Genomic DNA, 27587 nt, shown 5'->3' with positions numbered 1-27587 from the left:
GCTGGAAGAGTCCAGCAGGAGGCTCTGCACCTTCAACACCTTTTGGCAGATACTGCTACAATCGCATGTCATTTGGCATCATCTCGGCATCGGAGATATTACATTGCATCATGGAGCAGATGATGGAAGGCATTGAAGGGGTATGTGTGTACATGAACGACATAATCATATGGTCCACGACCCCTGAAGAACATGTGTCCCATCTCCAGAAGGTATTCCGCCGTGTACATGCCAACGGCCTAAAATTAAACTGGTCCAAATGTGGTTTTGGCACATCGACGCTCAAGTTCCTAGGCGACCAGATCTCCCAGCATGGTGTGTGCCCGGACACAGCCAAAATGAAGGCCATCGAGGCGATGAAGGTCCGGAGGGCAAAAGGGCGGTGCTGCGCTTCTTTGGTATGGTCGATGTTCTGGGCAAGTTCATTCCAAACATGGCCACACACACCACGGCCCTACACAACCTGGTGAAAAAGTCAACTGTCTTCGAGTGGAAGGCGGCACACCAGACAGAGTGGCTGGAGCTGAAAGCCAAGCTCACCATTGCACCAGTCCTGGCATTCTTCGACCCGGACCGGGAGACAAAAGATATCCACAGATGCGAGTCAGGATGGCATCGGTGTGGTGTTGCTTCAACGCGATGACACATCATCCTGGGCACCAGTAGCCTATGCATCAAGGGCGATGACGCCCACTGTAACCAGATATGCTCAGATTGAGAAGGAGTGCTTGGGTCATCTCCCCGGCATCCTCAAATTTCATTATGTCTACGACCTGCCGACATTCACTGTCAAGATGGATCAAAGGCCTCTGGTCCACATCATCCACAAGGACCTGAACGACATGACACCTCGGTTGCAGAGAATCCTGCTTAAATTTAACAGGTATGACTTCAACTTACACAACTGGCAAGGAGCTCGTCATCGCTGATGCATTGACCCGCTCCGCCACCTCGCCCAGTGAGCCGCTGGAGATCATCCAGCACATTGAATAGCAGGTGCAGCTGTGTGCTAGCACTCTCCCGGCGACAGATGAGAAGGTAGTTCTCATCCATGATGAGACAGTCGAGGACCCCCTCTTACAGCGTGTCATCCACAACCTCGCCAATGGCTGGCAGAAAGGGCAGTACCTACAGTTTTACAATGTGAAGTATGACCTGACGGTGATTGATGGTATCCTCCTCAAGCTGGACGGATTGTCATTCCGCTCAGTTTCCAGAGCTTGGTGCTGCGCCAGATTCACGAAGGACACCTGGGCGTTGAAGTGCAGACTCCGAGCAGATGGCCCGGCATCAGTCAGGACATCACAAAAATGGCCCTGAACTGTGTTACCTGTCGGCGATTCCAGCCAGCGCAGAGCAAAGAGACGCTCCAACAGCATGACATAGTGACCTCTCCGTGGTCCAAGGTGGTATCGACCTCTTTCATGCGAATGGTCGCGACTACGTATTGATCATCGACTATTTCGTGAATTACCCTGAGGTGCTGAAGTTCCCGGACCTCGCCTCTCAAACCATCATCAAAGCCTGTAAGGAGACGTTCTCAAGGCATGGCATCCCAATCACCATCATGAGCGACAATGGCCCATGCTTTACCAGTCGAGAATGGTCCACGTTTGCCAGGTCATACAATTTCCAGCATGTCACCTCCAGTCCGCACTATTCGCATTCCAATGGAAAAGTCAAGAAAGGGGTGCACATTGTGAAACAGCTCATCTGCAAAGCCGCAGACTCTGCTTCCGACATACTCCTTGCACTGCTCGTGTACAGGGCGACTCCATTGTTCACTGGCATGTCGCCGGATCAATCCTGATGAACAGGGGCCTGCGGAAGATGCAGCAGCTCCGAGACCGTCAAAAGCAGGGCTATGATGTCCCGCCCCCGCCCCGCCTGGTGAAGGAGCCCGCCGGCCGTTCGCGCAGAGTTCCCGCTGGCAGCGACCAGGGGTGAACGGTGCCGGTGGGACTCTGTCGGATCCGTGCGGCTGCTCGGCCCATCCGGGCTGGAGAATCGGCGGCCCTGCCGGCGCCGTGCCAAACACGCCGGCACAAATGCCGCCGATTCTCCGCACCTCGGAGAATTGCGCGCCAGCGTCGTGGCGCGGTTGCAACGATTCTCCGGCACGGGGCTCGGAGAATCGCCCCCCGTAAAATTCACTCTCAAACCAGAAACCACTTCTTCCACACCAGTCTTTGAGCCAGTTTTTCATCTCTTTAATTTTATGTACAATCTGCCAATTTTCATGCAGCTCAGGTAATCCAGAGGTTATAACCTTTTGAGGTTCTGCTTTATAATTTAGCGCCTAACTCCTCAAACTCTGTGCAGAATTTTGTCTGAGCATTATGTTGTGATTTGTATATGGACCACGACAATTCGATCCTCTCCCCTCCCACTGCAAGTCCCTCTCCAGCCCAGCACAGATGTCCTGCATCCTGGCAGCCCGCCGGCCATAGCATTCCTTTTTAAAATAAATTTAGAGTACCCAATTCTTTTGTTTTCCAATTAGGTGCAATTTAGCATCACCAATCCCACTACCCTGCAGATCTTTGGACTGTGGGTGGAGCATGAAGGGAGAGGCCTATGGGGGAGATGGGTGGGGAGGTCGGGTCACCCTCGTGCGTGAATGATGTGGGAGTGGATGATCTGTTGTTTCCGTAGTGCGGGAGCGGAAACCCCACCTTGATGAGGAGTTGGGTGTACTCCCCTTGTCAGCGGGGGGTTCAACCTTTGTGTTGTTCGGGGGAGGGGGTCTGTCTCTGACCACTGGGATCAGGGCACTCATTCAAGATCCAAGACCAGTGAGTGCAGGGTAACAGTTTTAAGGTTTGAGGATACCACCTCAGTGATGCCCTAGTGTCAGTGGAACACGTCCCAATTCTCCGCTCCACGGGAGCATTTAGCTTCTGAACCAGAAACTCCTGCCCCTAGTTTGTCCAAAAAGGAAATCTTTTGTATCTTTCATTGGCTTTGCAATCTCTCTCATTTTGGTAAATTTCACTCCAGAAAAAATTTGCAGACTTTAAATCTGATTCATTACCGTCCTGCCCCAACCTATGCTTTTGAGTCTGCAATCATTCTATAAGAGTAGCTTGAGTTCATGGATGAAACACTATCGTTAGAAATATAAAACTTAACATTTTAGCACTTTACCGACAAGAGAAAATGGAAAATAATGCGCTTCAAACACCAGTTACTATGCAGGCAAAACAAAACCATACATGTCATTCATCACCGTATAAAACCTGCACAGAACAGCAGTGAAAGGAATGGTAAATGTTTGTTATTGTTTGCTAGGCCTGCAGCTCTGAAAGGGAGTTCATAGAGACTTGCTGTGAAATAACATGAAGGTACTCATCATGCAGGGCTGGACTTGCAAGACTGCTGATATCCATATAGAAGTACCTGGTATCTTAAAAGCATTATTAACACATTTGTTGCGTGCAGTAAAAATCGTGAAACCGGCGTCGTGGCTGCTGAGGGGGAGAGAGGGTGTGTGGAAAGTGTACAATATCGGCATAGTGTGCTGACGGTTGTGCCGCTGTCCGGTGGGCTTCTGCCAGGACTGGTGGGAGTAACAGGGGTTGGCCAGGAGATAGGCTGTGGGGTCGGGGTGGATGGGCATGGAACACCATTGCTGCAGCCGGAAAGGCAGCCATGTAGCTGCACATGCCGTGAACCGGGGGCCACCAGTCGTATAGGTGTCCCCCAGGTGCCCACTGACCCCAGCCAACCCATCAGCTATGTGGGCGGGCTCCAGCACAACCAGTGCCAGCTTGTTGGCTGGGATGAGTGTGTGTGGGGGTTGTAATGTGTATATGCGGCTGCAACATCAGCCTCCCGAGTATCAATCATGGACCCGGCGAATCCCGCACCATTTTACATTGGAATCGTATGTGTTCCACGTGGCGCCGGTGCTGGCCCTGCCACAGTTGCTGAATTGATCCAGGTTCGGTGCCAGTTTTGCTGTTGTGAAAGTCCACGAATTCTGCGTCGGCATCAACACTTGGTCTCAGAAACGGAGAATCCCACCCATTCTATTTTCCAAATGCAAAATGAGGAAAATGCATTGACATCTCAAAAATCCATCGTCTGGAGAAAACTAAACTCCTCAACCTATGCCTTCCTCTTCTGGAGTTTCCAAATCTGTTGGCTGTTTTATAAAACAGTTTGGGATATTTATTATCTCTTGGAATATCAGTAATGGGTTGCAGTGCAAACTCAGTTTACTAATGAAACTGATGACTACATGATTGAATGTTTGCAGAAGCAGGTAAATTATAAGAGTGTGGGTATTCATAAAATGCTTTAACAGTGAACTCTTGTAAATTGGTCAGTAAGTTTTGTAAGATTTAAAAATCATACATTTACCTGTTTGTTTTAAAGTGGATGCTACTGCTTACTCAACTTTAAAATATAATAAGTCTCACAATACCAGGTTAAAGTCAGGTGAATTCAGCTGAGGAAGGAGCAGTGCTCTGAAAGCTAGTGATTTGAAACAAACCTGTTGGACTTTAACCTGGTGTTGTGAAACTTCTTACTGTGTTCACCCCAGTCCAACGCAATGTGGCATCTCCACATCATGGCTACCATCGACATCTTTAAAATATAAGTAGTCACTGTGATTTTTCAGCAATAAAGCACAAGGGGAAAAAACATTTGAACATTACATTGAAGATAAATTGGAAGTAAAGTACTTTTGGGGCACTTTTGCCCACCAAGCACTGGCATAAAACCAGGAAATGCTTGGCAGATCTGGCAGTATCTCTGGAGAGAGAAACCCGGTAAACCTGTTAGGTCTGCCTGTTTGTCATAATATACATGGAGGAGGTGTGTTCGGACAACAAAAGTTCCTTGTAAAACTGCCATCAGATTACATAAAGATGTGATGTGCAGGTGTTTTGACAAAATGCAAGCTATAACTGTCCATACATGTTACCATAATTAATTTCCATTAAAATATTTAACATGGTTTTAACTGATTGCGCCAGTTGTAAATAGCACAGCGTATTTTGTTCCCAGAATATTTATGGACCTGCAGTATCAAGGCTTGCAAATTTCTTTCCAGAAATAAAAGGATGGAATTACGCATGCTGTAAAGTGACTCCTGAATGACATGTCTCTGTAGTGGCCTTAAAACAGCTGCAAGCTTCTCTGCCAAATCCAAAGGAGAAATTAATCATGAGAGATACATATGTTAAAATAAAACATTGTAAAACTCCTGGATTTGATGCAGGCTGATAGTTTTTAATGATCTGCAGGTTTTCTGCACTATCTTGACTGGGTGCCTGAATTTGAGGAAGAGCCAATGTGTAATACTGCCCTTGTTTTTCCCCGCACAATGAGCTGGGAAGTGGTGTTTGCAAATTTAATTACATTATCTGCTTGAAAATGTGTTTGGGAAGGCAAAAAGTCTCAATTAATTGATCAGTAAGCATGAAACAAAGTTTCCAACAGATCTACTAGAATATACACAAAAGAACTTTAAGTTTTGAATTGAGTAGGGACTGTAGGAAGTGTCTAATTACTTTTTTTGGCTGAGTGAGTAGACTATTAGGCAAGTGCTTTTAATCTTAAAACTGTTCTTTATATCAATCTTTATTTTGGGGACTCTGATTGTTCCCTTAATCAATGTTTTGTTGTGGTTCCTTCTATGTAACATTGTTTTACAGGAGTTAACTAGCCTGCTGCTCCGCACACACTTCCATCAGGTAGTACATAATTCTCCATGTTGGGAAAGGGGAAAATAGCATTCTTTGTATGTATTTGAAACAACCTTTTGCTCGTTTTGAGACCTTCGTTTCAAGGTTGATTAGCTGTAAGGTATCCCATTATTTGCATCCTCTGCATGCAGGAAAACCAGACTATGGGACCTACATTTTCCATGTATTTACATCCCTCCAGGCCCTTATCCCCTCTCTATCTTGCTAATTGCTTCCAGCTCCACAAACTTCCAAGATATTAGCGTTCTTCTAATTCTGGCTTTTTGAGGACCCCCCCCATTTTTATTGGCCCACGTCTGTAATCATGTTTTCAGTTACCTTCGTCACTTCTGTAATTCCCAGTCTGGGCGCCTCTACTTCTCTTTCCCCGTTATTTTATTTAATTTTAATTTAAAAAAAAATAATAAACTTAGAATACCCAATTAATTTTTTCCAATTAAGGGCAATTTAACGTGGCCAATCCGCCTAGCCTGCACATCTTTGGGTTGTGGGGGTTAAACCCATGCAAACACTGGGAGAATGTGCAAACTCCACACGGACAGTGACCCAGAGCTGGGATCGAATTTGGGACCTTGGCGCCGTGAGGCAGCAGGGCTAACCCACTGCGCCACCGTGTTGCCCTTCTTTCCCGTTATAAGATGCCTCTGAAAACTTATCCCTTTGCTCAAGCTTTTGACCACCTGCCTCAGAATTGCCATAAGTGCCTCGGGGTCAGAGTTTGCATCATAACATTCTTTGGGAGGTTTGTTAAAGGTTCTATACAAGCACAATTTGTTATTGTTGATTTTAAACTCAAAAGGTTGGAAGATTGGTGGCTCTGGCAATCTGATTTTCATGCGCCAAGGTAACGTTTGCCTTTGCTAATGACCCTACAGAATCTGCGTCTGGTGTTCTGCCACTCGTGTGCTCAGTGCTGACTTGGCCGAAACCAGAAGTTGGCTCGGGTACTGGCTTCGAGGAAACTGGATTAAAGTGTCCAGATTGTCAGTATCAAAATAAAAAGGTTTCAGGAAGGCTGAGCAAATCTCGGATGCTAGAATCGAGTGAGCATAAGTGCATGTAGGTGGTGCATTGATCTTGTTAATTCAGGTAACACAATGGTACCGTAACCACAGCTTGTGGTTAATAGTAAGGGATAGTTGCAGATAACAAAGCATTGTACCAATTGCAACTACAGCTGATTCTAAAATGTACCCCTCTGAGTATTATGCCTAATGGAGAAACAGTTTGGTTGTTAAAGTGTATTTGAACATTTTAGTGTTCACCATAAGTTGCAGAGATTTCAATGCTGTGAGTGGCACAGAGGTTAGCACTGCTGCCACACAGCGCCAGGGACCCGGGTCCGATTCCTACTATGTGGGGAGTTTGCACGTTTTCCCCGTGTCGGCGTGGAATCCCTCCTGTGTCCTCCCACAGCCCAAAGATGTGAAGGTTAGGTGGATTGGCCATGCTAAATTTCCCCTTGGTGTCCAGGGACGTGCAGTTTAAGTTACGGGGATAGGGTGGGGTGGGTGGGGAGTGGACCTAGGCAGAGTGCTCTTTCCAAGGGTCAGTGCAGACTCGATGGGCCAAATGGCTTTTTTCTGCACTGTAGTGATTCTGTGGGTGCAATCTTCCTAAAGGGGAACAAAGTACCCAAGCGAGCGCATTTAGCTTCGCGTTTCCCAGCACTTGCAGTGCCAAGAAACACATGGCCATCCAACGTGAGTCACTTTGAATAAGGAGCCTAAAAGGGGAACACGCGTCTGAGGCTGCGCACAGCCCCATTTTTAACAATGGTGAGCTTCGCTCACTGGAACTCCCCATTGTAGCGAGAGATCAGAACACCATTTAAAAATGGCATCCTGATCTCCGCAGCCCCGCCAGGGTACCCAGGTAGCACCAGCAGTGCCAGGGCACCATCCTGCCCAAAGGGCATGCAGCTGGGGGCCTCCTATCCCCTTGGAGACTGCCACAAGTGCTGTTCCGTCTGGTCCCCATTTGTGTACCAAACGGCACTCACCCGAGGTCCCCGAGGCGAAGGGATTGAATCCCCAAATTTACTGCCTTGCTCTAATATGCAGATTTACCAAAAACTGATCCCGCCCGTGGGCGGGATTCCCCTTGCAACATCTCGCGAGATTGTGTTGAATCTTGCGAGGCGATGCGAGCTGGGTAGATCCCAGGAGCGAGATTCTTTTGCGGCAGTGTGGCCGGTTGATCACGCCCTATGAATTTAATACTGTTATGAGACACTAGAACTGATATTCTAAGTGATCCTTACACTTGGGAGTTTAGGTTTCCACCAGACCTGAAAATGCTCTCGACAGTTTGTTTTAACTTTCCACTTAGCTATGTTGGCTTTTTGTCAAAGCTGGAGTACAGTTCAGTCATAATTGGTAGCTGTTCAAACATGTTCCTGGCAAAAATGAACCTATTATGTTTTTTTTTTTTTAAAAGTGTGTTGCCATCAACAATTTTTTTAATGTAGAGGAGAATGTTATCAAATGTGCTTATGATTTGATTTTGTTTTCATGCGATGTGGGTGTCACTTGCAAGGCCAGCATTTATTGCACTTATCTCATGGGCTGGTATTCAAATATGAGAAAGTGATGCTTCAATTTTACAAATTTTACCCAGACTGTGTGGAGGACTGCTTTCTGTTTTGAGCATTCAACTTTAGAAAGTCGCATTGACCATGGAGTGCAGTACAGCACAGGTTCACCAGAATAATGTCAAGCTTAAAGTGTTCCATTATGAGGCTTCTAAACATGGCTCATATTCCTAATCATAGAATTTACAGTGCAGAAGGAGGCCATTCGGCCCATTGGGACTGCTCAGGCCCTTGGAAAGAGTACGCTACTTAAACCCACTGCTCCACCCTAAATTTAGCATGGCCGATCCTCCTAACCGGCACATCTTTGCACAGTGGGAGGAAACCAGAGCACCCGGAGGAAACCCACGCAGATACGAGGAGAAAGTGCAAGCTCTACACACAGTCTCCAGAGGCCAAAATTGAACCTGGGACCCTGGAGCTGTGAGGCAGCAGTGCTAACCACTGTGTCATCATGCCGCCCACATTTAGAAGGTTATGGGGTGATTCCATTGAGGCGGTTGAAATGATAAAGGAATTTGATTAGTTAGATGCATGGAAATCCAGAACAAGAAGACATTACGTTACAGCTAGACTCGAGCATTTAGAATGATGCAGCACTGCACATTGTGTTTGTTCTGTTCATGCTAGCTCTACATAATGGAGTTGTTCACCACTCATGTGCTCTTTCCCCATGGTGTTGCAAATGTTTATTTTTTCAGGTGTGTATATATCCATTTAAAAAAAAAACTTTGCTATTGAATCTGCTCACATTTTCTGGCATTCCAGATCATAATTCACTGCATGAAAATTTCTCTCTCTAGTTCTATTACCAGTTGTCTTACATCTGTGCCCTCTGTTTACTCCTCTTAGTGGCAACATTTTAAGATTGGAATCGGGAAGTAGTTTTCCATGCTAAAGATCAGTGGAAAGTGCCACCCAGAATAGAACAATTTGTGAACTCTTGATCATGAATACATAGTTTTCTTTTAAATAGTGCCCAATTCATTTTTTTTTCAAATAAGGGGCAATTTAGCATGGCCAATCCGCCTACCCTGCACATCTTTGGGTGGTGGGGGGTGAGACCCACGCAAACACGGGGAGAATGTACAAACGCATGAATACGTAGTTGATTTGCACATTTAGTATTGGAAAAAAATCTTGTACAATTGAGCATTTGTTGTCAATTATGGATTTGGTTCAGAAAATCAGGAATACTTCTTTTTTTTTGATACCGGCCTATTTATTGTGAATTGTTGATAATGCTTTCCAACTACTTCCACTTGAAAATATCTAGACATGTACTTCAAGTCTTCAAGATCCATGAGCTTTTATTGTTGAAGACCAGAGTCAGGGGCTATGTAGGAACTGGAAAATGTTGCTCTTCAAGTATGGAACTTGGAACAGACAAAACATGTGTTGAGCACAAAAATAATACTTTGCAACCATTTCATTTTGACGAAAGTTTTAAAAAAAAAAGGAATAGGTGTCATCAATTTATTTTAATACTGGTATTTGGAACCACATCTGAACCCCACTTATCTCATGTTTGGGTTCTATTAAATAGTTGGTATATTTCCAATAATACGCAGCTGAGTGTGATTATTTCTTTGCCAATTCCAACTGTGATGTGAATGAAGATCCTGTAACACAGGGGTACTTTGGCTAATTACTGTGCTGGCTTTGCTGAAGTAAACCAATTCATTTGACTAGAAATTGAACCTGGGATATTCGTGCTTTTGGCCGTGCCTGAAATATTCATTTGGCTCTGAGTTGATTTTCTTAATGTCTCCTAGAGTGCCTTGTATTTTCTTCCACATCGAACCGTATATTGGTGTTGAAATTAGTTTGGGTGACTTAAACACTGGATGAATCTACTGAGCAAGTGAAGGCGTTTGAGATTTTTAGATGGAAAAGAGCTTGGTTCCTTGAGCATTAGCTTCTTAATAGTGCAAAATCTCGCAAAATGCTCTTTTAAACCATGCCAGAATACTTCCATGTAATCATTTTTTTAAATGAAAAAGGATTTTTGAGGTAAAAGTAAAAGATTAACTTAATTTTGGTCCTTTGTTTCACTATTTTTCTTTGAACTTTCGTGTTTAATATGGTTTCCATATGTCTGGAGTGTTTTATGTAAGTCAAATTTAACTTGGGGAGTAAAATGAGAATGATGAATGATGTAATTATATGATGCAGAAGAATGTTTCCTGAGGTGCAGCTTTGATTGAAGATATTGATGAAGCCGAGCTAAATGGAACTCTTGGGCAACAGCATCTGAATATTTGTCCCTTGGGTTACACATGTGATAAATGTAGCCAAGACTAAAAAATATTGAAAGTCGATTGACTCGATTCCTCAGGAGTGTTGGAATTTATTTTCAGGTATTATATGACTTATACAGAGCCTGCACTGGTGACTGACGGTATACAGGCTTGAGTAAATTTGTTCGATAGAGCATTGGACTTTGGGCGCAGTTCAACCAAAAAATTTCTAAGGCCACGATTCAACAAAATGGGAGCGAGCTTCCCGGCTCTTGCAGCGCCGAGAAACGCATGGCTATACAACACCAACCTTGCGTTAGATAAGCGCCTCAGCTGGGCTGCACTATGGTGCAGTCGTTAGCACTGCTGCCTCACGGTGCTGAGGACATGGGTTCGATCTCGGCCCTGGGTCACTGTCCCTGTGGAGTTTGCACATTCTTCCCATGTCTGCGTGGGTTTCACCCCCACAACCCAAAAGATGTGCAGATCACGTGAATTGGCCATGCTAAATTGCCCTATAATTGAAAAAAAAAATGGGTTCTCCGAATTTAAAAAAAAAAGTAAAGCACCTCCTTGGGAAATGTGCAGCCGAGGCCACACTTGGGCCACGTTTTCTACACTGAGGAGCTCTGCTCGTAGGATCTCCTCAGTGTAGCGATGGCATCCTGATCACTAGCCCCCCCCACACCACCCAAATACTCATGCAGGGCACCCCAGGCCCAATTGCACGTATGCAAGAATGTGAGCTTGGCACCTTGGCAGTGCCAACCTAGCACCCTGGCTGTCAGGCTGGCACCAAGGTGGCACTGCTGGTGCCACCTGGGTACTCTGGCAGTGCCACCTTGGTGAACCACCCTGCCCAAAGGGCTTGCACCTGGGGGCCTCTGGTCCCGTGGGAGACCCCAATGCATGCCATTGAGTCTGGTCCCTGTTTGTGGGGACCAGTGCTGAATGGTGCTCCCCTGAGGTCTCAGATGTGAAGGGGATAGATCCCAGTACCTCGGGAATCTGCACATTAAAGTGAGATTAGCTGTCTCGCTCTAATATGCAGATTTGCTAAAACGTGATCCTGCCCACAACGTCTCGCTAGAACACATTAGACCTTGCAAGCTTAATTCGTTTTTTGGGTCTTGCTGAGTTTCTCCACTGTGAAGCCCATACCATTTTGAAAGGATGCCCCAATTCCTATGTGAGCTTGTGGGGCCCCACACCCCCACCCATGGCAATGTCTCTCTCTCTCTCTCTCTCTCTCTCTCTCTCTCTCTCTCTCTCTCTCTCTCTCTCTCTCTCTCTCTCTCTCTCTCTCTTTCTTTTCTCTCTCTCTCTCTTTTCTCTCTCTTTTCTCTCTCTCTCTCTCTCTCTCTCTCTCTCTCTCTCTCTCTCTTTCTCTCTTTCCCCCCCCCCCACCCCCCTGCATACAAGTGCTTTATCCCACACGCCCAAGTGAGGACACCCCGCTAAGGGGATGCTGAGGGACCCCTCCCTTTTTAGGCCTCCGACATCCTTTTTGGGTCCCCCCCTCCCCTTTAAAAATCCTTATGTTTCATCCTTCTCCTTTCATTCCCCCCACCAGCCCCATCCTTTATACTCTACTCATTCCCCCTCTATTATATGCATGGCCCTCCCCTCATGCACAGGCCCTTGGCAGTGACACCCTGGCAAGCTGGTAATGCCGCTGCCATTCTGGTAGGGCCACCCAGGCACCTTGGCAGTGTCAGGGGTCACCCTACACTGTCTCTGACCACCCAGGGGTCTCTAATGGTCTGGGACCCCCCACCCCCCCCCACCCACAGCTGTGTGGAGAAGTACTAAACGATGCCTGGTCCAGGCCTCACTGGCGAGGCTGTTAGTTCACGGGCAATGGGAGAATCTGGGGCACACATATTTAAATGAACCGTGTACCTGGATCCTGCCCAGTGCGGGTGAGATACTGATCGTGGCGTCTCGCGAGGTTCACACGTCCGGAATCTTGTGAGAGGCCTCATCGTGTCCAGATCGGGTGTGACGAGGCGGGTAAATCATGCCCTTTGTCTCCCCAGTACTACCTTTTGTTTAAAAAGTATAAATGTGTGAACAATAGTCACACACTACACTGATGCTGGATCTAGTTCCAGTTGCCAAGAAATGAGAGACATCAGTGCTGGAAGCAATGAATGAATACTGTTGAAAAGAGAGATTTTGGCAACATGTCTCTTTGAAAAATATTCCATTTCTGTACTGAGCTACTGGTTTGATCCCAGTGTCAGGGATATGATTTATGAGGGAAGCTTGGGTTTTTCATAAAAAGGAAGCACCTGAACTGTGATCTTTATCCGTCTATAGAAGATATTTAAAGGTATCCTCTACTATTACTGTAGCCTAAATTACAGAAGTCGAACTAGGGCATCGATTAACTCAAGTGGTGGAATTTTAAGACTACCATCTTCGCACAAGGGCAGCACGGTAGCATTGTGGATAGTACAATTGCTTCACAGCTCCAGCGTCCCAGGTTCGATTCCGGCTTGGGTCACTGTCTGTGCGGAATCTGCACATTCTCCCCGTGTGTGCGTGAGTTTTCTCCGGGTGCTCCGGTTTCCTCCCACAGTCCAAAGATGTGCAGGTTAGGTGGATTGGCCATGATAAATTGCCCTTAGTGTCCAAAATTGCCCTTGGTGTTGGGTGGGGTTACTGAGTTATGGGGATAGGGTGTAGGCGTTGACCTTTGGTAGAGTGTTCTTTCCAAGAGCCGGTGCAGACTCGATGGACCGAATGGCCTCCTTCTGCACTGTAAATTCTATGATATACTGCTTGATATGTGAATTAACTTCCAGACAGGTTGGGGAAGTCTGAACTCTATAATTGTTTGAACATGATTTGGATTCTCTGTGAATACGTGCATCAAAATGAGCCATAATTATTATCATGTGATCTTGCATAGCTCTTGTAAATAATATAGCTTTGACACTGTGCAGAGCAGGCAATTTAAGAAAGGGAAAAGTTTGTGCTTTACACAGCTAGGCATGCATGTGTAAAAACCATTTGTAGAGTTCAAGGCTTTTTATTTATCAGACCACTAAAAGTGATCAAAATTTAAATATTGAAAGTTGCAATCTTTCAGTTTTTACTCCTGCAGGAGTTATCATAGAATTTACAGTACAGAAGGAGGCCAGTTAGTGAAGTGTAGAAGTTTCTTACACATCTTCCTGATAGATGCATCGTTCCTTTAGGTTGTTTTAATTTGTGAGAAGAGCATGAACTTGCAAATTTGGAAGGAAGGGCTTGATTTGTGGGGGGGGGGTTTGTGCCATTCATATGAGAGATGTAAATGCAAGGAGTAGCCACATTTGTTTTTATTTTGCATACAATATTTTTATTGATAAGGTTTAGTTCTGGACACAGCTCCTCCAAATTTCCTCCAAAACCTTTAGTTTCCAGTCCCATTCTAATTTGTGGTCTCTTAACCTTTGTTATAATTTGGTTCGGGATACCAACAAAATAAGTCCTGTTCGCTTAGAAATATCTATACGTTCTACATTTAGGGTTCGGTTATTCCTTTCTTCATCCAAGGAAGACACTCAGCTGTGTTATTTACTTCTGTAGGGACCACCCATATTTATGGTATAGTCTTCTGGAAATTGTTTTTCGTTCTGTTCGCTTACAGCTATTTTCAGAAGAAAGATACCACTCTGCTATCTCTTGACTATGGATGCCTCAGCCCTTGTTCTGGTTGTTTTCCCAATAGTTCCAAGGTGTTTTCTTTGCCACAAGACTCGATGAGGACCACTATAGATTCTTTCACTTGCAAACTATAGTTTCAAACTATGCAACCTTTTAATTTACGTTCCCTCGCAATATTTAAATTGGGATTGAACCTTACCCACATTCAATGCGGCAAATAATGAAGTTAGCTTTTACTCTACTTCCAGTGCAAGCCTAACTGTCATTTACTTTGGGCCACCTTCTCAGTGAGCTGTAAGTATTATTTGGGTCACTCCCCTTTCTATGTAGCCATAACCAGTTTCAGTCTGCCCAGAAGGTTTGGATTCCAAACCTCCTACAGTTCAGTTTTTGTGCCTCCTGTAAATTCACTTCATTTGGCTCTATTTTCTCGGAGAAAAAACTCTTGCACTTTATTCTGTGGGAGAGTCCAGGGTCTGAGAAGTACACATATTAAACCATTGCGATGTTTATTTAAGGGGCATGGGTATGATTTGTTCCCTCATTCTCATTTTGTTATTATTCTTGCTTCTAGCAAACACTAAACTATTCTGAAAACTGCTCCTTTTTGGAATTGCCAGTGAAATTTGTCATAGTACGATGAACTTTGGTATTTAAAGCATTGGATTGAAGCTCCATTTAGATATTCTTTTAATCTCACTTTTATTGGCATCAATAAGAATGTTTATGGGATATCAGCATTTATCACCCATTCCTAAGTACTCTTGAAGGTGGTAGTGAGCTACTGTTGTGAGCTGTTGCAAAACATCTTGCCCATCTGTTTTTTTGAACCTTTTTTTTGTACTGGTTTGATACAGCCGAGTGGTTTTCTAGGCTATTTCAGCAGGCATTTAGGAGTCAACCATGTTGTGAGTCTAGAGACTGGGTAAGGCTGCAAAAGGATTTTCATGAACTAGATGGGTTTTTAAAACAATTGAATGGAAACATATAAAAATAGGAGCAGGAGAAGGCCATTTGGCCCTTTGAGCCTGCTCCGCAATTCATTCTGATCATGGCTGATCACCCAACTCAGTAACCTGTTCCTGCTTTCCCCCTCTCATCACTTTGTGGGTGAATAAATTTCTCCTCATCTCAGTCCTAAATAGGTTACCCCCATATCCTTGAATTGCGACCCTGCATCTACCCTGACTAGTCCTGTTAGAATTTTATAGGTTTCGATGAGATCCCTCCTCATTTTTCCACAAATGTAATCTCAACTGACTCAATCTCTCGTGCATCTGTCCTGCCATCCCGTAATCAGTCTGGAAAACCTTTGCTGCACTTCTATAGCAAGAATATCCTTCCTCAGCTAACGAGACCAAAACTCCACACAATGTTCCAGGTGTGATCTCACCAAGACACTGTATAATTACAGCGAGACATCCCTGCTCCTGTACTTGAATCCTCTCGCTATGAAGGCCAGCATACCATTTACCTTCTTTACTGCCTGCTGCACCTGCATTCCCACTTTCAGCGACTGGCGTGCAAGGACATCCAGATCTCGTTGCACATTCCCCTTTCTTAATCTACAGCCATTCAGATAATATGCCGCCTTGTTTTTGCTACCAAATTGGATAACCTCACATTTATCCACATAATAATGCATGTGCCATGCCGTTGCCTACTCACTCAACTTCTACAGGTATGTAAAGAGAAAAAGATTGATAAAAGCAAACGTTGACCCCTTACAGTTGGAAATGGGGGGAATTCATAACCGGGAACAAAGAAATGGCCGAGGAACTAAATTTGTACTTTGCTTCTGTCTTCACAAAGGAAGACATGAATAATGTACTGGAACTTCTGAGAAATACATGTTTCAATGAAGAGCTGAAGGAAATTAGAATTAGTAAATAAATGGTTTTGAGGAAATTAATGGGATTGAAGGTGGCTAAATCTCCAGGGCCTGATAATCTTCATCCCAAAATAGTTAAGGAAGTAGCCCTAGAAACCTGTTGGACTTTAACCTGGTGTTGTAAGACTTCTTACTGTGCTCACCCCAGTCCAACGCTGGCATCTCCACATTACATCATTAAATCTTTTATAATGGAATTGAGCCTTTTCCTCACTACCAATGTTAGACTTACTGGTCTATAATTCCTTATTTTCTCTCTACCTCCTTTTTTAAATAATGGGGTTACATTTAGCTACCCTCCAGTCTGCAGGAACTGTTCCAGAGTTTATAGAATCTTGGGAGATGAGCACCAATGCTCCCACTATTTCTAGGGCCACTTCCTTAAGTGCTCTGGATGTAGATTATCAGGCTCTGGGGATTTATCGGATTCAATCCTATCAATTTTCCCAATACCATTTTTCCACTAATACAAATTACTTCAGTTCCTCCCTCTCTTTAAATCCTGTGTTCTCCAACATTTCTGGTACATCCTCCTTTTGTGAAGACCGAACCAAAGTATGCATGTAGTTCATCAGCCATTAGTTTGTTCCCCATTATAAATTCCCATGTTTCTGATTTGTCTTCAAATTGATTTTCTCTTCACATACCTGTAGAAGCTTTTCCAGTCAGTTTTTATGTTTCCGCAGGCTTACTCCTGTACTCTATTTTCCTCCTCTTACCCCCTTTGTTTCCCTGCCCCAACCACTGGCAGGGGAATGTAAAATCCAATCTGTTGAGAATGGAAGTTAAAAATGCATTACCCCTCCCCTGTGGTGGTGTTCTACCACTGCTGGTGTTTTGTCATTATGCAGTTTCTGTTGGGCTAGATGGTAGACACTGTGAGTATGGATACATACTGGCTGTTAATTTTCCCAGTGTTAAAACTAAGACAAACAAATATGGAAAATATTGCAGCAGTTTTTCCAGAATTTGAGACTTGTAATTAAACATCAATAAATAATTTTACTCAAGGTATGATACATGTGATAGTTGTTAAAGTTAAACATTTTGCAGGTACTTGTATTTCTCCCTTAATTTGCGATAATACTGAAGCTAGTTGCACGAATCGGGGTTTTGAATTATCTGAAACATTTGTGAGGTAATGTCTGAAAATAATCATACATTTCAAGAGGAAATGGGGTGGGTGATGAAATCCAGATTAAAATTTGATGGTACCCCTCATAACCAGAACCTTGTGCATGCATTCACAGACTATTACAATAGATGACTGGTACTTGTGGCAATTTTACTTTCTGATGCAAGCTAACCTAATTGTGGTTTACAATTCCTGTCAGTAAGATTTGGCATGACCCCCACAAGGACATCTGTTTCTGCACAGTCTGCCCATGTGGATTGAATTTAACAACTACAAAATCTGAAGCTTCTACATGTCAATATCTTTTCTCTTTATTGGGGGAAGACAGAAAGTGAATGATGCTATTGAAACGATGAGTTGTAGTGCAATTTATCCACTTAACTCTTATGTATGTACATCTGCATTTATTGAAGCACATTATTTGTCTGTCTTCCCTCGTTCAATGAAATCAGCTGCCATGGTATAATATAGGGGGTTGCACTAGGCACCTTCCTTGATAATTTGGCTCAACTAAAGAAATTAATTACATTTTAGAGTGACTTTTACAACCTTGGGGCATCCCAAAGTTCTTTCCAACCAATTAAGTATTTTTGAAGCATAGTCATTTATTGTAGAGAAACAGCAATGAGATAATGAACAAGTAATCTGTTTTTTATTGATGTTGGTTGAAGGATGGATACTGGCCAGGACACCTATTCTTTTCTCGAGTAATGTTCCAGGATTTTTTACCTCCAGCCGAGAGGGCAGAAGGGACCGCAATGTTTTATCTGAATGTCGGCAGTTCCAACAGTGCTGTACTCCCTCAGCATTGCATTAAAGTGTCAGCCTGCATAATATGTTAGAACATAAGAAATAGGAGCAGGAATAAACCATTGGCCTAGTGAGCCTCCGCAGCCTTGCAGGGGCTGATCTACATCAACTCCACTTTCCCCTGCATTCCCTTAGTATCCATGCATTCCCTTCCAAAATTCTATTGACCTCAGATCTCTGAGTGGGACTTGAACCCACGGTCTTCTGACTGAGACTGTTCATACTGAGCATCAGAGAAAATTTAATATTTTGGCTTGCTGATGGAATGCACAAGATCTAAAATGTACAATTTATTTTTAATTGTTTTGCAATTCTACTTTTTAAAATCTTAAACTGGGCTTGCTGAAGCGTTAGAGGCTCGGTTGTTAGCAAGACTATGCTTATGTCATGTTCTTGCCCCTCTTATATTTTTAAAAATAAATTTAGAGTACCCAATTTTTTTTTTCCAATTAAAGGGCAATTTAGCGTGGCCAATCCACCTACCCTGCACATCTTTGGGTTGTGGGGGTGAGACCCACGCAAACACTGGGAGAATGTGCAAACTCCACATGGACAGTGGCCCGGGTCTGGGATTGAACCCGGGTTCTTGGTGCCGTAAGGCAGCAGTGCTAAGCACTGCGCCACCGTGCGTCCCCCTTATATTTCCATATTTTCTCATCTGGATGATCCAGGTAGACTTCTCCATGGTGGAAGAATTACGTTTTGCATGGATTTGAGCTGGGAGTTCAACCAAAATCTGAAACAGGCTAAAAAGTCTGATTGTTGTAGAACATTCCTAATTATAAGTCAAAACATGTTCAATCTGTTACATCTGTAATTTAAATTGTGGGCATACTGCAGAGGAAATAGAAGTACATGGAGCTTGAAGGAGGAAGACCAAGGTCCTGATTTTTCTTGGGTAATCTTGGAGATAAAAAGCTTCTAAGGTGGACAAGATGTGGAATTGAGCTGCCTGCCTTTAGCAGCAGATGCCATCTTGGTAAAGGTGCTGAACCATGCACTAGGGGTAGCTGTCTTAAATTTGTGAAGCGCTTCAATGACAATTAATTTCCCGCTAATACGTCCAAAGCGACTGTATACTACATTGATGGTTAGCGCATCAATTAACAGTCTCTCTTACCAACAATAAACAGCTGAGCAAGGATACGTTGCTGAGGACTTCATGTGCTGCTTCAAACCACTCTTCAATTTGGAGGTTTTGAACAGTGCTTTTAAGGCACACAGTAGACTTTCTAGGATACTTTTTCACGTCTTCAACATTAATTCTGGAAATTTTCTGAGGACTTTATCCAAAGAGTGAGTGCTGTGCTACTTGAGCTCATCGGACACCTGTATGGGGGTTAGTAGGAGAAAGGGAGCGATTGATCAAGGGCAATTCACTAGGGAGCCCCTTGGACTAGAGAGCAAGGCTGATATAAGATGAGATAGAGGAATACCAGTCAGCGGATGCAGAGAGGGACAGGGGAATGAGATGGGAACATTTCTTTTTTCTCTTCCCACCTGTGGCGCTTCCTCTTGAACCATTCCACCAGGAACTGTCATGCATCCCCTTTCTCATCCCCAATCCACCCTGAAACATTCCGTTCCATGTCGGCTGCCACTGAACTGCACACCTTCAGAAATGATTGCATAGAGGGTACTTGTATCATTCAATGAATATTGCTTCTAGCACTGCTAAACCTATAGTGTTCTGTTTTAACAATTCCAGGCACATTAAAATCATGATAACCATCAATTAGTACCAACACTGTACGCTGAAACCAGACTTTGAAACAGCTATGTTTCATTAGCCAATAACAGCTTAGGGTTGCAGGTTGCATATTATGCAGGAGGAAGGGGTTGGGAAGGTGGTGGGTGGGCATGCAGTGGCATGCCCCTCTCTGGAAGGAAAGTTAGCATGGAGCTGACTCATTCACGGCTGCCTGCCTCACACACTGCCATAACACATTGGGCGTAAGTCCTGCCCTCCGGAGATGTGACAAATTGGATTGGCTGGCAGCACCAATAGCGCATTAGTGGGCACTGCCAGCACTGCACCAAGGCTCAATTGCTCTTTGGATGAGGTACATCCTGGGTATTGGGTGGGGAGTATTGGAACAAATTTGGGAGGGTGATGTGTTCATTTTGGAAAGCAGGCTGATAGGAAGAAAGGGGAGCTATTATCTTAGCGGGGCTTCCCCCAAAGCACAAGGGGCACCCTGTGAAGATGGCGTTCTCACATTTTTAGCCTGCCCTCTCGCACCCGACTGCCCATGCCAGCCACATTATGGTGTGGGCAGGTTATTATCGGGGTCAATTGGCTTATTAACTAGCTCAATTGACCCTTGATTATTTATTCAAATGTAGTTGATTCTGGTGTCCGCTATCTTCTGTGTAATGGGGGTGAACTCAAGGGTGTAGGGGTGGGTGGGAGAGAAGGTGGGTGGGGTGGACTCCTGTGCTTTTAGAATCTGCTTCAATCTTGCATCAAAGTGACCCTCCAAATTATGAAGGAAACAGTCAATTTCTGGGAGTCAGAAATTATAAAATTATTGTCTGGTGGGCAGCACGGTAGCACAGTGATTAGCACTGATGCTTCACAGCTCCATGGTCCCAAGTTCAATTCCCGGCTTGGGTCACTATCTGTGTGGAGTCTGCACTTTCTCCCCGTGTCTGCGTGGATTTCCTCCGGGTGCTCCGGTTTCCTCCCACAAGACCCAAAAGATGTGCTGTTAGGTCAATTGGACATTCTGAATTCTCCCTCTGTGTACCCAAACAGGCGTCGGAATGTGGCGACTAGGGGCATTTCACAGTAACTTCATTGCAGTGTTAATGTAAGCCTACTTGTGACAATAAAGATTATTATTATTGTGAAGTAATGTATTCTGGTTAAACTGATGCATTCTGACCAATTCAGATTTATGTAACATAATTCTCATTTCTTCTTCCCTTCCCTCTACCTATACCTACCAAAACATTGAATAGCATAGTTCAAAATCCTCCCACATATATTGTGTAATGAAAATATTCTAGCTGAACTGTGATCGTAGACTGTTCTGTGGTCTATCATGGGACCCAAATACGGGCATTTTGCCGCCTTTATTTGATATTCATTTGATGTCTTATGCTATCGTGAATGGGATAGCTAGCATGTCCCAGCACTTTTCAAAGTTAAAATAATGCCTCAACCTATTAACAGAAGCATTCACGATATAAAGGACTGTTGATTCCCAAAAGCAGTGGTTCATCTTCTGGCTGCATGTAAAATGCTTTGTCCACATATCTGATTTTCTTTTAGCTTGTTGCCTCCTCCAACCATGGCCAGGGCACTTTCAACAGTGGCTCATTTATAGGATGACCTGAGTTCTCTTGGTATCGTATCCCATTCAATGTTCATGAGATCTGATCAACATATGTATTTAAGTGTTGGGAGTAGTCTTTTATTGAAGTGGGTTCAAGTTTCCCAATATATATTTGAATGGTACCCAATGTACAGCATTGCCTTGAAGTCTGGCAAGGATCCTTCTACACTTAGTACCCAATTATTTTATTTTCCAATTAAGAGGCAATTTAGTGTGGCCAATCCACGTAATCACATCTTTTGGGTTGTGGGGGTGAACCCCATGCAGACATGGGGAGAATGTGCAAACTCCACACTGACCGTGACCCAGGGCCGGGATTCAAACCCGGGTCCTCAGCGCCGACTGCACCACCGTGCTGCCCCTGCGCTTGCATTTCATAGCACAAAGTGTAAATGCTTGGTTCAAAGCTAGGTTTTGCATATTATTTGCATTCAATGAGGAAAAATCATCAAAGTTATCTGTAATAAAAACACAATGTGTGAAACAACAGGTTAGGCAGAATTGATAGCTAACTGATGAAGATTTAATAACCGCAAGTTATCGGTCTTGTTTCAGTTTTTTTTTTTTCTTTTGCCATATTTCACAAGAGGAGGAAAAAGAGGTACATTAAATATTGCATTTTAAAGGCACGCCATTGCAACAAGTACTTTTTTTAAAGGTCAGAAATAGTGGGTTTCTCAGATGCTAATGAGTTTGCCTTGAAGTTGTTTGCTATTGACAGTAAATAGTAAATAATATATTCAGTGTCTTATTTCCATCAGGCATAAAAATCTGTCGCCCATATTGTTGGGTGGATTTTTATTTTACTCCGAGCAATTGAAAATTAAGCAGGTTCGCAACAGAAACAGCAGTGAGTCAACAAAGGTAGGTTAAAAGTGCATCATGTGGAGGAATTAATCTGTTTACATCTTTCACTTCGTGTATTCAACAAATAAAATGACTCTAATAATAACTTTGTACATTCATCAGCTGGCTGTAGATTTTTTTTATTTGTTCATGAGATGTGGGTGCTGCTGGCTGGGCCAACAATTGTAATTGCCCTTGAAGGGGCAGTTAAGAGTCAATCACATTGTTGTGGGTCTGGAGTCGCACGTAAGCCAGACCAGGGAAGATGGTAGATTTCCTTCCCTAATGGGCATTAGTGAACCAGGTGTTTTTTTACAACAATTGACAATGGTTTCATGGTCATCATTTAGAATTTTAATTCCAGATTTGTTATTGAATTCAAATTTTGTCATCTGCAGTGGTGGGATTTGAACCAGGTACCCAGAGCATTACCCTGGGTCTCTGGATTGCTGGACCAGTGACAATACCACTGCCTCTCCCAGTTAAGCCCTGTCACACCTATTATTAACTCCGTCCGCCTTGAGGTTGAAACGTGGCCACTGCAATGGAAAACCTGGAGCAATGCATCCTTGTCTTGAGTGGTTGTGTCCAAGGCAAGGCTCAATCTGTGATGACCATGGCTGAGGGCCTCGACATGTCTCAGTCGCTGAGGGACGTGTCCCAGACGCAGATGGACATTGCTGAGGCACTGCAAAGCATGGTCCAGTCACTGAGGAACATCACTGAGGATGTCTACACCATGGTGCAGACAATGGGGCGCTGCCAGGCTCCGAGGCCCCTGGAGCTCACTCCAGATGTCCCTCCTTCCCATGGAAAAGCTCAGGGTCCCACGGGCACAGACAGGGAGAAGAAAGTGCTGGAGGCCAACCTGGGGCCTGCCACAAAGGGGACTACGGCAGCCTCCCGTTCTTCCGAATTCCCCCTTCCTGACACTGGCGCATCTCCAACGCAGTGGGAAGTACAGGGTGACATGGCGACGTCTGTGGCACTGGTAAATTGGCCGCAGCCCTCCAGAGGATGTCCGACAAGAGCATCAAAGGCCACAGGGTGCGACACACAGCAGGCTGCCTTCATCTCTGATGTGCATCCTGGGGACTCACCAGGTGTAGTAGTGGGCCACGAAAGATCCAAGAAAATTGAGGAGCACGGAGTGCTTCTCCATCTGTAGCTAGGGGGGATAGAAATGTCAATTGCTCGCTCTTGAGAAGCCTCAGTCATATTAATCCTCACTGCGGGCCTGCCTGCAACCCCACCTACTTCTCCCCTCCATTTCTCCCCACACCCCAGGCATAGTGGTCCAACGCCCCAATGCAGACCCCGTTCAGATGATGGGTGTGAGTGTGCTGTCAACAGAAAGAGAGGGGTCAAACATTTGCAGAAACTGAGGAGCACCAGAACCTTTCTCGGTGATGAATCAACACTCTCCTGTCTTGTATATTGACCTGTTGGCAGTGCCGATACAGGCCCATCACCCTTGAGTGAGGGTGGAATCGGTGGCTGGGGAGGGGATGATGATGCAACGTGGGTGTTGGGGTTGATTGGATTGAGGGGTGAAGGAGGAGAATGGGGGAGGGGGACTGGCAGGGCAGAAGGAAAATGGGGGTGGGGGTGGGGGGGGGATTTGGTTGGGGGGGGGGAGGGGTTACACTGATGCACGTAGCCTCGTCCTATGTGAGGATGAGGGCCTCTTTAGTCCTCTGAGCGTGTCGGACTCTTTCCACCACCTGTCCTCCATACTCCAGGCCCATCTCTGGATCCTCCCCATGCTCCTCCTCCAGCCCCTCTTGGTCTGCCTCCTCTTCCGAGGCTGCATGTCCCTCCTTGTCCTCCAGCAAGTAGCGCCGCTGCTGTGCCAGGTTTTGGAGGGCATACCAAACCACCACTATGCAGGAGGCCCTCTGTGTGGAGGGGTATACTGCAGTGTACCACCAGAGCGGCCCAGGCATCGGAACCACTGAGCAGTCCAATGCACCGCTCAATAGTATCACGGGTGGCAGAATGGGCCTCGTGAGACCTGGTGTCCGCCTTGGTCTCCGGCTTCCACACTAGCGTGATCAGCCAGGATCTCAGTGGGTACCCTTGTCCCCCCAAGACCCAACTCCTCAACCTAGGGTAGTCCCCAAAGATGCCAGGGATCTCTGGAGTGTCCCAGGATGTAGCTGTCATGAACGCTCTCTGGATATCCAGCATACATGTGCATGATACAGAGTCGGTGGCCGCACACAATATGAACGTAATAACAATCTTTACTGTCACAAGTAGGCTTACATTAACACTGCAATGAAATTACTGTGAAAAGCCCCTAGTTGCCACATTCCGGTGCCTGTTCGGGTGCACAGGGAGAATTCAGAATGTCCAGTTTACCTAACAAGCAAGTCTTTTGGGAGTTGTGGGAGGAAACCGGAGCACCCAGGGGAAACCCACGCAGACACTGGGAGAACGTGCAGACTCCACACAGACAGTGACCCAAGCTGGGAATCAAACATGGGACCCTGGCGCTGTGACGCCATAGTGTTAACCACTATGCCACCGTGCTGCCCATTCAGGGTGTGGAACCCCTTGTTATTGAAAGGCACTCCCTGGTGCACGCAAGGCAACACGCGTGCAATCTATTGACCTTTGTACCTTGGCATCCTGATGACGGTGAGAATTTTGCAGCCCGGGCATTTTAGTGGGCCTGGTCCAGGTTGAAGGTGATTGACGCCCGGGCATACAAAACGTCCGTCACCTCCCAAATGCACCTGTGCGCTGTAAATTAAGAAATGCCACACAGGTTCTCGCTCGAGCTCTGCCCGAGCTCTGGAATGAGTCGGTTGCAAAAAGATTGAGGAATGCGGTGACATTCACGGCCACTGAGAGCTGGTATCCTCCTCCACCATGGAGTGCAAGCAAAGTCTATGAGGATAAGGCACAGATGCCGCATTGTCTCATTCTTAAGATGGAGTCTCAGCGACACATGCTGTATGTCATCTCATCCCATCCCATCCGATTCTTTCACCTGGAATGACAGCACATGCCTGAAATTCGACCAGTAGCTGAAAGTAACCTCCGCAGAACCCTGCAACAAGCAGTTAGCACCACCCAAAGAGATGATACAGTCCGTAAAGACTATGACTCAGACCTTGAATTCTTCTTTGGACATCGCGAGCCCAATGCCAGCTCTGACACAAAACATGATGATATGGTCTTGGAAGACAACGACTCAGACAAAGCTTTCACCTTGGGAGGTGGCTACCCCAGTGCCAAATCCGAACCGCAACTAGACGTGTTGTACATTGACGACCCCAACGACTAGTTCTTTTGGATTGGGGAATCTTCAACCCAGCATATACGACATCCCGACTCGGGAGTGCAGGATTGTACTGCAGCCTGACGCCAAGAGACAGCGAGCAGTACAAGCCCACAGAGAGCGGCCTGCTGCCACACACTGATCCATGCACCACAAAGGGTCCCAGCCTCTACACAAAAAGCGATGAAAGACTCCACAGCGAGACAACTGCACGTCTCCACACAAGAAGGGACTCCAGTGACACAAGCCTCCACAGCGAGCTCGTGGACAGACTCCACGATAGAAGCAACGCAAGACTCCACAGCGCAGTTCCTGCATGAACAAGGCCATGAGGGTCCAGCAACCTCCTCTGAGCAACCAGCAGCAGACAATGCAAGTCTGCCATGGTCAAGTGAACAACAGAAAGACTATGACAGTCTGCCATGGTCAAGTGCACAGCAAGAAGACTATGACCGTCCAGTCTACCCAGCTCAAGTGAACGACAAGAACACACTGAGGCTCTTCCCACTGTATGTGAGAAAAGTGACGACGGCATCCCACTTCCCATACGAGATGCGCAACGTGACAGACCTCAGCTAGTGTGTACAGAGGCACTCGACAATCACAGTGAGACTACTGGTGACTCCGGTGACACCACGGTAATGCAAACCTCATTCGCTCGAGCCTCTCCACAAGCAAATGCATTCCTGAATATTTTGACTCCGGACGTGGAGCATCAAGAAACCTCAGAAGATGCAAGTGAACCTGAAATGACTCTGGACGGGGAGCATCAAGACACCAAAGCTGATTCAGGTGAAACAGACCAGACACCAGACGGGGAGCATCGACCAGCCAAAACTAACTCGGGTGAAACAGACCAGACTCCAGACTGGGAGCAACCACAAGCCAATGCTGATTCAAGTAAGCCGGACATGACTCCAGACGCAGAGCGCCGCGAACTCAGTGACGGCACGCTCAAGGAAACAGCAGATGCCACAAAGCACGCTAATACAAATAACTGTGAAGGACTCGTATTATCCACAGAGTGTGGTCCTTGAGCGCAGCAAACATGGCAACAAAACCAACCACTACAAAAACAACTTCAAAGACAATAGCAAGAAGCGTACCAAACGCAACAACGTCGACAACAAGAACAACCCCAATGGAACTACGACTGGTATATGGTACAACTCTGGATGGCCTTCTGGACTCGTACGTCCCGCTGAGCCCAGTGTTCCAGGGCCCAGATATCTTTGGAATAAAATTGTCCTTCTTTCCAGCTACAGAAAAGGAAGGAAACAGCAACAGCAGTCTCCAGGCATTTGTAGCCACAAGCAGGAGCATGCATCAAACACAACCTGCAGCTGTGAAAGTGTTCTCGCAACCAACGAGGTTAATTTGTCATTTGCAATAGCCTTCAGCTGTAAAGAGTCTGGTCACGGGCAGCACGGTGGCACAGTGGGTTAGCCCTGCTGCCTCACGGCACCAAGGTCCCAGGTTCGATCCCGGCTCTGGGTCACTGTCCGTGTGGAGTTTGCACATTCTCCCCGTGTTTGCGTGGGTTTCATTCCCACAACCTAAAGATGTGCAGAGTAGGTGGATTGGCCACGCTAAATTGCCCCTTAATTGGAAAAAATGAATTGGGTACTCTAAATTTATTAGTCTGGTCACAGTCAAAGGGGGTGAACTTGACATTCAGCGTTGAAGCCACAGCAAGGCTCTGTCCTGGAAGTGTTTGGTGGGACAGACCGGTTTCAGGTTGCCCTTCTTGTGGGTCTCTATCGCACCAGCACTGGGGTAGCAATAATGGTGAGGCAGGGGGGCTGGGTGCTTCTACCATAAATTAATTTGGAGATCACTGAACATCTTCTACATTCCAAACTACCAGCATCAATCACCCAAATTGTGTGAAGTAGCTGAAAAGGGACATTTAAGCCATTTCTATGCGATCCCAACAAAGACTTTTAGCAGTAGATTGAACAGCCCTGTTTTGAGTTTATAATATGCAGGACAAAGCTTATTTATCAAGTCAACTACCATAACGTGCAAAATGAGCCATGCAAAATGAGCCAATGTTTAGGACTGCCAA

General features: G+C 45.5%; 1 protein-coding gene across 1 annotated transcript in view; it reads left to right on the top strand.

The window, feature by feature from the left end:
- pdlim7 (PDZ and LIM domain 7) overlaps window positions 1–27587 on the top strand; it is a 155163-nt gene that overhangs the window by 16625 nt on the left and 110951 nt on the right. The gene's annotated exons all lie outside the window — the stretch shown is intronic.

This window comes from Scyliorhinus torazame, chromosome 7 (assembly GCF_047496885.1).
Source record: "Scyliorhinus torazame isolate Kashiwa2021f chromosome 7, sScyTor2.1, whole genome shotgun sequence".
In the NCBI taxonomy this organism is placed as follows: domain Eukaryota; kingdom Metazoa; phylum Chordata; class Chondrichthyes; order Carcharhiniformes; family Scyliorhinidae; genus Scyliorhinus; species Scyliorhinus torazame.
This window is presented reverse-complemented; position numbering and strand designations above follow the sequence as displayed.